Source organism: Schistocerca gregaria, chromosome 5, assembly GCF_023897955.1.
Source record: "Schistocerca gregaria isolate iqSchGreg1 chromosome 5, iqSchGreg1.2, whole genome shotgun sequence".
NCBI lineage: Eukaryota > Metazoa > Arthropoda > Insecta > Orthoptera > Acrididae > Schistocerca > Schistocerca gregaria.
In genome coordinates, this window is record NC_064924.1 from 125324419 (window position 1) to 125338411 (window position 13993).

Here is a 13993-nt window from a genome sequence, read left to right on the forward strand (position 1 = left end):
AAGGCATACTTTAAGAGCTATGAGCACATGTTCAAAGAAAAGGTGCGTTTTACAGAAGCAAAGATGAACAAGTGCTCACAGCTCTTGAAGTATGCATTTTACAGCCCACGTTTCGATGGTTACTACCACCTCTCAAAATATTCTCCACATTTTTAACACCAGTTATAGGTATGATGAACATTTTCTGAATTATTTCCCCTTAACCTATGTCACTTCTTTGTTATTTTTACGTGATACAGTGGCATGATGCTGCGCCGCTATATTATTTTAACTTGTTTTTCTAATGACGGCCCATGCCTATTCTTATACACTCCTGGAAATGGAAAAAAGAACACATTGACACCGGTGTGTCAGACCCACCATACTTGCTCCGGACACTGCGAGAGGGCTGTACAAGCAATGATCACACGCACGGGACAGCGGACACACCAGGAACCGCGGTGTTGGCCGTCGAATGGCGCTAGCTGCGCAGCATTTGTGCACCGCCGCCGTCAGTGTCAGCCAGTTTGCCGTGGCATACGGAGTTCCATCGCAGTCTTTAACACTGGTAGCATGCCGCGACAGCGTGGACGTGAACCGTATGTGCAGTTGACGGACTTTGAGCGAGGGCGTATAGTGGGCATGCGGGAGGCCGGGTGGACGTACCGCCGAATTGCTCAACACGTGGGGCGTGAGGTTTCCACGGTACATCGATGTTGTCGCCAGTGGTCGGCGGAAGGTGCACGTGCCCGTCGACCTGTGACCGGACCGCAGCGACGCACGGATGCACCCCAAGACCGTATGATCCTACGCAGTGCCGTAGGGGACCGCACCGCCACTTCCCAGCAAGTTAGGGACACTGTTGCTCTTGGGGTATCGGCGAGGACCATTCGCAACCGTCTCCATGAAGCTGGGCTACAGTCCCGCACACCGTTAGGCCGTCTTCCGCTCAAGCCCCAACATCGTGCAGCCCGCCTCCAGTGGTGTCGCGACAGGCGTGAATGGAGGGACGAATGGAGACTTGTCGTCTTCAGCGATGAGAGTCGCTTCTGCCTTGGTGCCAATGATGGTCGTATGCGTGTTTGGCGCCGTGCAGGTGAGCGCCACAATCAGGACTGCATATGACCGAGGCACACCGGGCGTACACCCGGCATCATGGTGTGGGGAGCGATCTCCTACACTGGCCGTGCACCTCTGGTGATCGTCGAGGGGACACTGAATAGTGCACGGTACATCCAAACCGTCATCGAACCCATCGTTCTACCATTCCTAGACCGGCAAGGGAACTTGCTGTTCCAACAGGACAATGCACGTCCGCATGTATCCCGTGCCACCCAACGTGCTCTAGAAGGTGTAAGTCAATTACCCTGGCCAGCAAGATCTCCGGATCTGTCCCCCATTGAGCATGTTTGGGACTGGATGAAGCGCCGTCTCACGCGGTCTGCACGTCCAGCACGAACGCTGGTCCAACTGAGGCGCCAGGTGGAAATGGCATGGCAAGCCGTTCCACAGGACTACATCCAGCATCTCTACGATCGTCCCCATGGGAGAATAGAAGCCTGCATTGCTGCGAAAGGTGGATATACACTGTACTAGTGCCGTAATTGTGCATGCTCTGTTGCCTGTGTCTATGTGCCTGTGGTTCTGTCAGTGTGATCATGTGATGTATCTGACCCCAGGAATGTGTCAATAAAGTTTCTCCTTCCTGGGACAATGAATTCACGGTGTTCTTATTTCAATTTCCAGGAGTGTATATCAGAGGCCACTCCGTAAATTAATTTTGAAACCACAAAACATTATAAATATCGGGTAATTGGTTGTTGAGCTCTATAGCCGTGAATTATGTTATTTTAAGGAGTACCACAAGCAGTCGTTTTTATGCATTTTTATTTATGCCAAGATGCGTTTCGGATTTTCACGGATCTTCATTTGGCATAAAAAAATATTTCAGTCTGCCGTTTCTACATGGATAAATCATCGAATGTAATTTGGGTGCTGCTGCTGTAATATGAGAATAACAATTTTGTTTAGCTTTTACATTACTGCAGGATTTGTATGTTTACAGTTTACTCTTTAGTTATGCAGGAGCTGGACAAAAATATGGAAACAGCGAAAGCAATGCTCGTTTGAACAAAAATGCAGGCGTCAGCCAAACTTGGAAATTGGACTGTTCTATTTTACCACGAACTGGACCGGTGCAATGTCCTCAATAAGTTGCAAGTGTCAATCGTGGTGAGAACGGAGTTCTGTGTAGTTGTGACTCGGAGCTACGTGAATTGGAAGGTTGTAATGTTATGTGAGCCTCACTGCCCTTTTTTTTTTTAACCCATTTGTGTCAGATTTTATTCTGAGAAGCTCAGTAATGTATGTAAATACCGTAAATGTAAATTTGATTCAAAAATTACATGAAGTGAAGTGAAGCGCAGCTGGACAGCAACTAACTCACAACTAGTATCGTTGCAGGGATTGCGCGCTAAAGAATCTTTGAGTATGGACTCTAAAAAAAAAAAAAAAAGACAATTTATTTATATAAAATGAGGGCGTGTTACTAGGCCGTCGCTCAGAACGTATTGTTACATTTAATGAAAATTGATATTTTAGTGATATGTGTAAGAGTTGCCAAACCTTTATGTATACAAATTTTCTGGAAGTGAGGAATATAAATATCTTGTTTTTGGAAAAGGAGGTGTACTACATTGTCGTTGCCGTCTACAAATCGACAGAATTGTAAGTGTTCAAAGTTCAGTAACATATAGGAAGAGAAATGCATTCTCTATAGTTTATCATTCACTAGGTAACAACCTCTCATAATTTCTTAATTACAGTAACTGGATTATTTTCTTGTAGAATAGTATGGTGCTGAACTCCACTGACCAGTTTTGATGTAGCAGGACGTGTAGTTTGAAGGAAGTTTGTGTGCCAAGCAATCTCCTTTTCTCACGAAAAGCAGACTGCTGTTTGATCTTATTTACTTACAACAGTGGTCCCTTAGATATGAAAAGCTACGAAAACTTGGGCTCAAAGCTATCCGCAATACGTCCAAGTAACTAGCAGAGTTGTATTTTGAACCTTAAAGAACAATAACTTCCTGCACATTGTAATACGTCACCAACTGCTGCATACGCTGATCATTTAAGGAGGCAGCAACCAAAATTTAGGTAGCAGTTACGACTTAAAGTAAAAATGTCAATCAAAAATCAACCTCTCTCTCTCTCTCTCTCTCTCTCTTTCTCTCTCTCCCTCTCCAAATACATATATAAATATTGATATTATTAAAAAAAAGTCATTTTATAAGGTGATAAAATTGTTGGTGTTCGTTGATGGGTTCTTCCGTTACCAAGGCAGCATCATTGTATGGTGCTACAGGAGATGCTGTATCTAGGAATTGTACCACATACAAGGTCCGCAGCTCGTGGTCTTGCGGTAGCGTTCTCACTCCCCGCGCTCGGGGTTCCGGGTTCAATTCCCGGCGGGGTCAGGGATTTTCTCTGCCTCGAGATGACTGGGTGTTGTGTGTCTTCCATCATCATTTACTCGCAAGTCGCCGACGTGGCGTCAGCTAAAAAGGACTTGCAACTTCGGCGGCCGAACACCCTTCATGGGGTCTCCCGGCCAACAATTCCGACAGTGAGTGCTGAGTGATCGTGAAGAACGGTGATCGAAGAGGACTGTGATGAGAAATAGGAGGACGCCAACTGCAAAAGTTACAGCAGAACTGAAGTCACACACGCGACACTGTCAGTACCAAAACAGCCCGAAGCCAAACCTATAAGCAGGGTATTGCAGGGCGATCTTGAATCCCAGAATCACACATCAGGGATGCGAGCAACCTACACAGAAAACGTGGTACCGAAGCCGTAGAACCTGGACTATGGAACAGTGGAAGAACGTCATTTGTTCGGAAGAACTTTATGTGTTGCACACTCTCTGCGACTTCGTTACAAGAGCGAAACATGGCGGTGATTCCAGTATGGTTCCAGCAGTCATATCATGGAATTCCACGGGCACCAGGAGTGCTCTGCGTCGCATTACCGCCAAGGATCATGTGACCGCTTTGGCCGGTAACGTGCATCCCTCGGTTGTTCCCCAATGGCGGTGCTGTGTTCGAAGACGACGGGGTCACCCTTCACACAGCTCGCGTCGTCAAAAATGGTTCAAATGGCTCTAAGCACTATGTTACTTAACATCTGAGGTCATCAGTCTCCTAGAACTTAGAACTACTTAAACATAACTAACCTAAGGACATCACACACATCCATGCCAGATGCAGGATTCAAACCTACGACCGTAGCAGCAGCGCGGTCTGGGTTCCGGACTGAAGCGCCTTGAACCGCTAGGCCACAGCGGCCGGCTCGCATCGTCCAGGATTGGTTTTATGAGCACGAGGATGAAATTTCGCATCTCCCCTAACCACTACAGTCACCACATTCCAATGTTACTGAAGGTTTGTAGTCCGCTTCGAAGAGACGGTTGCGTTATCGCATGGTCGCTACCCACTTCCATCATCTTTACCTTAACTTGCCATTATTTTGCAAGAATAATGATATAGGACTCTCCTGGAACCAAACAGGATCTGTATTTTTTCATTACGAGACACTTGGAGCTGGTTTGAATACCAGTGGCTTTCCTACTGCGTGTTGTCATTTTAGTGTTTCCCCATTTCTGTCCAACCTGTGTATTTATTTTCTACTCTGCTTGACTTTGTTCCAATTTTAGTATTTATAATCATGATATACAGGACATAAAATCCCGTCTGAGGCCTGCGATCATTTTTATGTTAATAATTGGCAACCAGTGTTGTACAATCGCAATAACGTCATGAGATGTTCAATAGACTCCTTTATTAGAACATGTTACGCGTTTCCGGATTACACCTATCTTCAGACATCTGTTACCAAAAGTACAAAACAAAAATGAACAGCACACTCAACACGTCTCAACGTTACAGAAATGAGATCGGATCACGTGAGTTACATACCAAAAACTTCAACTCCTTTCCAGCCAACCAGGCGTACACCCTTGACAACTCAAAGGAAGTGTCCAATAACATATGACTATAGCTGCGACACAAGCACTCTTGAAGCAGAGCGTGTACTGACGCTAAACGAGTCAACTAGTCGCGAAGCGCCCTCGGTTTATAATCGTGCCAGAATCACTTTATCGTTCGTGTATTGCACAGCAGCACCGCGAAATTCGCCATGTTGCCGTCGAAGATCTCTGTTTTTATCGGAAAATGATGTCTATGGTCGAAGTTACTTTTTACTCACGGGTTCTGAAAGTACTGTTTCTACTTTAAGCTTTAGTATGTCTAAAAAACTGAAATCGCTTATCATGAATGTATTGAGTATTACCTACTGTTAAATAATAAGTGTCTTAGCGACTTGGTTATTTAAACTATATTCAGTATTACAAAAATGTAGTGCAACTGTTATAAAATAATTAATATTGCACTAGAAACTTCCTGGCAGATTAAAGCTGTGTGCCTGACCGAGACTCGACTCGGGACCTTTGCCTTTCGCGGGCAAGTGCTCTACCAACTGAGCTACCGAAGCACGACTCACGTCCGGTACTCACAGCTTTACTTCTGCTAGTATCCGTCTCCTACCTTCCAAACTTTACAGAAGCTCTTCTGCGAACCATGCAGAACTAGCACTCCTGAAAGAAAGGATATTGCGGAGACATGGCTTAGCCACAGCCTGGGGGATGTTTCCAGAATGAGATTTTCACTCTGCAGCGGAGTGTGCGCTGATATGAAACTTCCTGGCAGATTAAAACTGTGTGCCCGACCGAGACTCGAACTCGGGACCTTTGCCTTTCGCGGGCAAGTGCTCTGCCCACTGAGCTACCGAAGCACGACTCACGCCCGGTACACACAGCTTTACTTCTGCCAGTATCCGTCTCCTACCTTCCAAACTTTACAGAAGCTCTTCTGCGAACCATGCAGAACTAGCACTCCTGAAAGAAAGGATATTGCGGAGACATGGCTTAGCCACAGCCTGGGGGATGTTTCCAGAATGCGATTTTCACTCTGCAGCGGAGTGTGCGCTGATATGAAACTTCCTGGCAGATTAAAACTGTATGCCCGACCGAGACTCGAACTCGGGACCTTTGCCTTTCGCGGGCAAGTGCTCTACCAACTGAGCTACCGAAGCACGACTCACGCCCGGTACACACAGCTTTACTTCTGCCAGTATCCGTCTCCTACCTTCCAAAGCTGTGAGTACCGGACATGACTCGTGTTTCGGTAGCTCAGTTGGTAGAGCACTTGCCCGCGAAAGGCAAAGGTCCCGAGTTCCAGTCTCGGTCGGGCACACAGTTTTAATCTGCCAGGAAGTTTCATATCAGCGCACACTCCGCTGCAGAGTGAAAATCTCATTCTGGAAACATCCCCCAGGCTGTGGCTAAGCCATGTCTCCGCAGTATCCTTTCTTTCAGGAGTGCTAGTTCTGCATGGTTCGCAGAAGAGCTTCTGTAAAGTTTGGAAGGTAGGAGACGGATACTGGCAGAAGTAAAGCTGTGAGTACCGGACGTGAGTCGCGCTTCGGTAGCTCAGTTGGTAGAGCACGTGCCCGCGAAAAGCAAAGGTCCCGAGTTCGAGTCTCGGTCGGGCACACAGTTTTAATCTGCCAGGAAGTTTCATATCAGCGCACACTCCGCTGCAGAGTGAAAATCTCATTCTGGGAATATTGCACTTGTTACTCGCGGTTAGAGCAACATTTACAGAAAATGAAAGCAAAAGAGCTAACTTATAAGATGGTGAAGTACTACATACAATAGATGGGCTGATGTTGATATAACAACTGAAATGTATGATCTTCTATTTGTTATTAGTATTATGTTTTCTAACAACTGTACTTAATGTGTGGTTGTACAAGTTAATTTACGGAACTCCCTTAGAAAAATTTTGCTGGGTAACCCGTCCTGTCATTTAATGTGTCATTTGGATACGCTCATTTCCGAGATGAAATTTTAATTTCCTCAAGTAAGTTATCTCGTTTTCCTTTATTGGCCAGGTGGAGTATTCGTAACTTGTGAGCAATATGTGTCACTTGTTACTCATCTTCAGCTTCGTTTTACTGTACGTTTTTGGGAACACATGGATGCTCTTCATTTAAACAACTTTAGCGACTCTACATTTGCCTTACACGTAGCTGAAGATGAACATCAAGCGAAAGACATAGTTTACAATTTACAAATACTCCACCTCGTCAACAAATTAAAAGAATGAACTCATTTGAAGAAGAAGGCTGGTTGCTGTATTTCTTAATGTAATTAGAAGCAAATATTCTCTCTTAGCACGAAACTAGGTTTCAGATGCAGAACTGTGTTGATTATGATGGTTCAGTTCATTCTTTTATGATGAGAATCAATGACTACATACTTGAGGAGACATCATCTTGAGTACTGTTGTATGCTGTAAGCACAAAGCAAACACTTATTTAATTATTAATATTGCCACGGAATCCTCAAGGCTAAAGGCCCTTGTCTGCTCCCTCCCCCCTTTCCCTCACACCCATACCGCCCTCAAGTTAAAAATCAAAGTTTCTTTTGGAAATTATTCTCACAGACAGAAATGAGAATCATTTAGTCAGTTTTAGCTAGAAGACGACGCCTTGTTCAGTGCGTCTGTGAACTCCTAAATGAAAGTAGATCTAACAGGCAGAGTTAAAGATCACAGAAATGTTATGTGTAACTGAATTTGAAATGCTATAAATTTATCGATACGTTCAATAAAGATCCTCTTTTCATTCCATACTGGAAGCCAAGATTGGTAGCGGCCGGAAACAAATGAACATCAGTCCGACAGACAGACAGACAGTTTTTCGGCTTCTATGGAAACAGTTAACTTCCGACAGCCACTGCCCAGAGAGTCTTCTCAGAATGAACGTATAATATTTGCCGTGTCAGATCACGCAGTGCCGTAAAGAAGTCATATACAAGTCGTACTCTCTGCTAAAAATTACTTACCACTGAAATGAAACACAGCATTAAAGAACTACGACTGTAATGCCAGGCATATTGCAAAGCAAATGTTGGGAGCGAGAAGAAGCAACATATTAGCAACTCGAATTTCAGCGATTTATACCGATTCAATACCAGTGGGATGAGAAGCTAAGGAAAGGTGGGTGCCCTGTACTCGGATAGAGGATAGGAACTGCGCTGGCACAAAGACTAAAATATTATTTAATTATTACTTAATAATACGTAAGTAGAAACACATTTAATTGCCATTTCATTTCATTTATAAGGTAACTATGATTTAAAAGGGAAATTGTGTTGTAGACTACCTCTGAAACCATTAAAACAATCATTAGATATTCTTATAAAATGTACACAATTATTTTTTATGATATGTGCGTGGAAAGTATTAGTTTTAAGACACAAAAGTAACACGCTCTACTTGTCGAACAATGTTCGTACCAAGGAATACAGACATAACTTGGCACAGGAATTTTGTAGGAGAATGTATAATTTGGAGTATTCCGATTTTCCAGTTGTTGCAAGATTTATGACATTCATGCTCCTCCTACATACACTAACACAGGCAAACTGGATAGAGGGGAGTTTTCGATACGATTCGACGGCTTTGGCTAGTGATGTAAGAATTATGAGAAAAACGTCGTAAATATTATGCCGAATGCGACGTCTTATCAATGTGGATTTCTTCACCATAATAAAGAGCAACAGTGAGTACAAAATTAAAAATGTCGTGAAACAAACACTTCGAATTACGAATATTGTAATGAAAGGAATAGGTTTTAGAAAACAAAGAAATCGATTGGGACCTATTGTAAAAACGCACTCTACCACTACAACGGACGTCACAACGTACAATATGATGGGGAGACAAAGATGCTGGTAGAAATGGAAACTTTTCGACAGTACGCTACATCACGTATACGTCAAAGGACATTTCATTACGAATTTAAAATACTTTAGATGAACTGTTGGGCACTAATTGGAATCATAACTGACACCTACAACTACCTGTAGCTGTCGAAAAGGACAGAAACTACCAGAGAATGAAAAACATATCAATTTTCTCAAAACACAGGCCATGTAAATGAAAAAGCATGCTACTAAACTAAAGAGGCCAAAACTATCATATAGAAAAAAGTAAACTAGAAACGCTCCAACAGCCCCAGCTACTTTTTCAATGTGTGCTAGTGTTATAATGGCTCCCATGGTTTCCGGAAATAATATTTGCTTCTCGAATAAAAGTACCTTCCGTTATACCCGGAAATAGCGAAATATTTCTAATAAATAATTCCTCGTAAATCGCGACATATTCGGAACTAAGCCAAATAAGCATCACAACGAACAAACTGGTAACCTTAAATCATTATAATTTTGTTAGCCAATGACAATAGTTGTTCGTAGAGAGTATCAGCTGCATCTTTCTACTGTAAATGGTGATTGAAACACATAAGCCAAATATCCGACAAAGTCGTAAGTACAAGTAGGCTGGTTCAAATGGCTCTGAGCACTATGAGACTTAACTTCTGAGGTCATCAGTCCCCTAGAACTTAGAACTACTTAAACCTAACTAACCTAAGGACATCACACACACCCATGCCCGTGGCAGAATTCGAACCTGCGACCGTTGCGGTCGCGCGGTTCCAGACTGTAGCGCCTAGAACCGCTCGGCCACTCCGGTCGGCAAATACAAGAGGATCATATATTTTGACATGCGATACAAATGAACCAGGCTTCGTACGTTCGTGTTGGCATTAGTTTTCGGCGACACTTCAACGAAATTTGCACATTACATATAACACAGATCTCTTCCTACACTATGCGTGAATCTCTTAATACATGTAGTTTTCTTGGTTTTCAAGATAAAACTGCTGGATTATAACTTAATCTAGTCCTCAGAGTACGCTACACATCAACCTGTCACCACAGAAAGTTCTCCGCTGGCACATTCGTTGCCCAGCTCACAACCAAATTACTGTATTCCAAAATAACATAGACCTCGGTCCACGCTACAGATCAGTGTGTCGCCACAGCCTTCTTTTTCACTGAAAGATTCGATGGCTTTCCAACTCAAAATCAAATCGTCACATTCCATCCTAACCTAGATTTCCATCTAAACCAGTCCATTAACTTGACATTAAAGTGTTCTGTTGAGTGACGAGGTAACCACTTTCTCGGAAATTCCGAGCTTCTTCCATAATTTCAATGAAACATCTCTCTTTACACTCCACCTGCTCCTCGGCTTATACGCAATTAGTAACTACAAATTCGCTAAGACCAACATCAAACAAATGCCAACATCAGCACGCAATGCAACGACCATCATTCAGCAAGTCACTGTTACACCAAATTAGTATAGAAATTAAAATTATAGTAATAGGGTTACGTTCGAGTACTTACCAATAGCAGATTAGTATTCCCAATAGGTTGACGTCCAAGAAATCAAGGCTACCTGTGAAACCATTAAAAAAAATCCTAACACTTCAAAACCAAACATGAAACAAAATTAACACAACAAAAAGAACTGCAAATATTAAAATCAACAAATCACCATTCCAAAACAGAAACTTAACTCTCTTTCTTTGGCACGTACATCCAACCCACCCTTCCAAAAAAACCTCAAAGAAGCAAAAAGTTTATAGAATATTCTTTCTCCAGACATACTCATCTAATTCACTCTGTAGTACTGAAATTATGCGTTTCCCCCGCCCAATAATATTCCTAACAGCCTCTCAATATCCACCAGTTGCGTTTTTACATGTCCCTGTTATTTTGTTCCTAAATTCAACGAAACGATTCACAGCCAAATGATGTACTCAATCTGCTGTATATATCTTTTTATTAACTGAAACATAGTGCAAAAAAAGCTGTCCTATCTTTTAGGACCTGGTGTGGCCGTGCGGTTCTAGGCGCTTCAGTCTGGTACCACTACGGTCGCAGGTTAGGTTTAAGTAGTTCTAAATTCTACGGGACTGATGACCACAGATGTTAAAGCCCATAGTGCTCAGAGACATTTTTTAGTACCTTAAAATCATGTCTGGAGAAGAGTGATTTCCTGAAACAACTCCCATTCAAACCCATTTTCCAACAACATCGAACCCTCTCTCAACCATTCTTTGCAAACTGAGATTCAATAGTTTCTATAATAATCCCGGCCCACCAATTTTGGGTAACATTTGCTTCACATTTACCCCTACGTGACGTCATTTGGACGTCCCATGCAATATCGACGACAGCATGATCGATTATCGACTTTGTGACAAGAAAGAATATGAACGTTATTCTTCCTCGATTCACTCGCAGCGATTTCAGTTGTCCTCTTAGCTTCTTGCCTAAACACGCACTCGGAAATCCCCACATATTCGGAAGCAAACAGCCAAAAATTTGTGAAAAGATAGAATATCAATTTTATTGAATCTCGTTTTAGTCACAGCATTTAAAAGTGGACTCTTAGGATTCCCCCCCGACCAGAAATTTGCAATTCGAAGAATATCCATAAATAAAAGCGGAAGATTTGTGACAAGGAAGAATATGAATGTTATTTCTCATCGATTCACTCACAGCGATTGAAGCTGCCCTCTTAGGTTCCTGCCTCACCGTACACTCAGAAATCGCCACATATTAGTAAACAAACAGCGAAATATTTAGGACAAGGAATAATATGAACGTAATTGCATCTCTTTCCACTTGCAGAAATTTAGGCTGTCCTGTTAGGTTCCTGCTTAACCATAAACTCGGAAGTTCTATAAACAGACGGAAATCCAAATAACATACTCCAAATAACATACTTGCATTACAGTGCTAAGAAAGTTTCAGATCGTGTTAACAACGCTGTTAAAAAAAAAAAAGAGAAATATTTGCATATGGCGTGATATGAACCTACAACTTTCGACTCCAGAAACCATGACGTCATTCGTTACACTAACAGCTGCTCCTGTGGTATTTTTTTTTAAGTCTTGATTATAACGGCACGTCTTGGGACTGATGCCATTGATTCGTTATAAACCGACGTTTAACGATTGAAGCAACGTGTTTGTGATAAATTTTCAATGCACCGTTACCTTGAAACGGTATAATGCAAATTTTAATACAAGCATGTTTCATGCTTATTTTGTAAATTATTGTCGACAGGAACTCACTCCTGAAAGAGCACTCTCATACTAAACGTTAACAGATCATTATATCAAGTTTAACTATAGTACTAATTATAATAAATCATTCCAGCAACGACGTGTTTTTATAAATCTCCGATACGTGTGCATTTAGTCTTGTGAGAGGCCCGTATCGAACGCTACGGAAAGTCGATAGCGGTCGTCGACATTGCACGTGACGTGAAAATGACATCACGATGCGGTAAGTGTTGTGAAACAAGTGTCACCCACCAATTTTTTCCCTTTCATAACTAAATCCGAACAAACTTCGCGGCAAACGAATAACAGTCTAAAAAAGTTTTAAGATCTGTCTCTGTCTAATTAGCATTAAGCCAAACAAGAGATCATCATAAACAAAAAAAGTAAGAAATAAAAAAAAAATAGTTTTCATAGGAAGCCTTGATTTATCAAACCCCGTCCCTCTACGAATAGACTACCTCACTCGATCTATTGAACAGCACCAGACATACAAATCGCTAAAGCGTTTATTCGAAACCGTGGTCAATGTAATGTCGCTGCCACAAACACAAAAACAATTACAAGCAATTAAATTGTACTGTTTGACAAAACTAATGATTTTCTGATGATTGTTGGTGACTTACCTTCCGAATGCTATCGTTACTGCATGTTCTCATTGGACCTTCTCAAGAATTTTCTGTGTGAGGACGCATACCTTCATGTTGCTCGCCAATCATCTCGTCGCAGACTGTTGCTAAGCAACGGCGTGGGTCGCTACAGAGACCTCTGCATTGTTGAAATCTGCGTTACGTCGCTAATCGTTGTTCTCTCTAAGAAAATAGGTGGAAAATAATCACTGCACAACTAGTGAAACAATCTGGCGATAATATCAGAGGCGTAACATGTCTGGGATATCTGGGGCAATACCCTCACGGATAAGGTGCTCTAGAAGGGGAAACGATAAGACTAAAGCAACGACACATTTAACTGAGAAGGAAAGTGGAAAAAATTAGTAAAATCAGTCAACAGAAGTCTCTCACACAAATATTGAGCGACTGGATTGATATCATACTGACTTAAAGATATGCGAATTGTTTATCTGCATTACCCAGGTGGAAGATACAGAGTGACAGTTATTGAACTATATGAAAAAAAAAACCAATTAGTTACAAACTACGGCGCGCTCACATTTTATTCAACATGTAAACGTCACCACAGGTTTTCGGTTTTAGGTTATGACATGTTCGATATGCTTGCCATCATTTGCGTTGATGTAGCGCAGGCAAATAGCGAAATTCTGCGTGACCTCCTCAATGGCTGTTTTCAGCTCAGCAATGGCCTTGGGGTTATTGCTGTACACCTCGTCTTTAAATAGCCCCACAAAAAGGAGTCGAATGTGCTCAAATCCGGAGAACATGGCGGCCAATCTGGGCCCATGTCAGTGGCCTCTGGGTGCTCTAGAGCGAGAATGCGGTCCCCAAAGCGCTCCTCCAGAACATCAAACACTCTCCTGCCTCGATGGGGTCGAACTCCGTCTCGCATGAGCCACATCACTGTCACTTTGGATAATGGGGCTGAACTCATCTTCCAGAACCTGGCTCTGTGCACTATGAGACTTAACAGCTGAGGTCATCAGTCCCCTAGAACGTAGAACTACTTAAACCTAACTAACCTAAGGACAACACACACATCCATGTCCGAGGCAGGATTCGAACCTGCGACCGTAGCGGTCGCGCGGTACCTGACTGAAGCGCCTAGAACCGCTCCGCCAGTGCGGCCGGCCATTTTCCAGAACCTTCAGGCACCGTTCGGTAGTCATTGCCATCAAAGAACATCGCACCGATCAATCAGTGACTGAACATTGCACATCTCACAGTCACCCGTTGAGGGTGAAGCGACTTCTCGATCGCGTAATGTAGATTCTCAGT

The 13993-nt window shown here is 42.8% G+C and overlaps 1 non-coding gene across 1 annotated transcript; it reads right to left on the reverse strand.

Annotated features, from left to right (window-relative positions):
* Positions 1-6057: 6057 nt before the first annotated feature.
* Positions 6058-6132, reverse strand: Trnas-cga (transfer RNA serine (anticodon CGA)). The gene has a single exon. It is a non-coding gene; the product is annotated as a tRNA-Ser (tRNA).
* Between the last annotated feature and the right edge of the window lie 7861 nt (positions 6133-13993).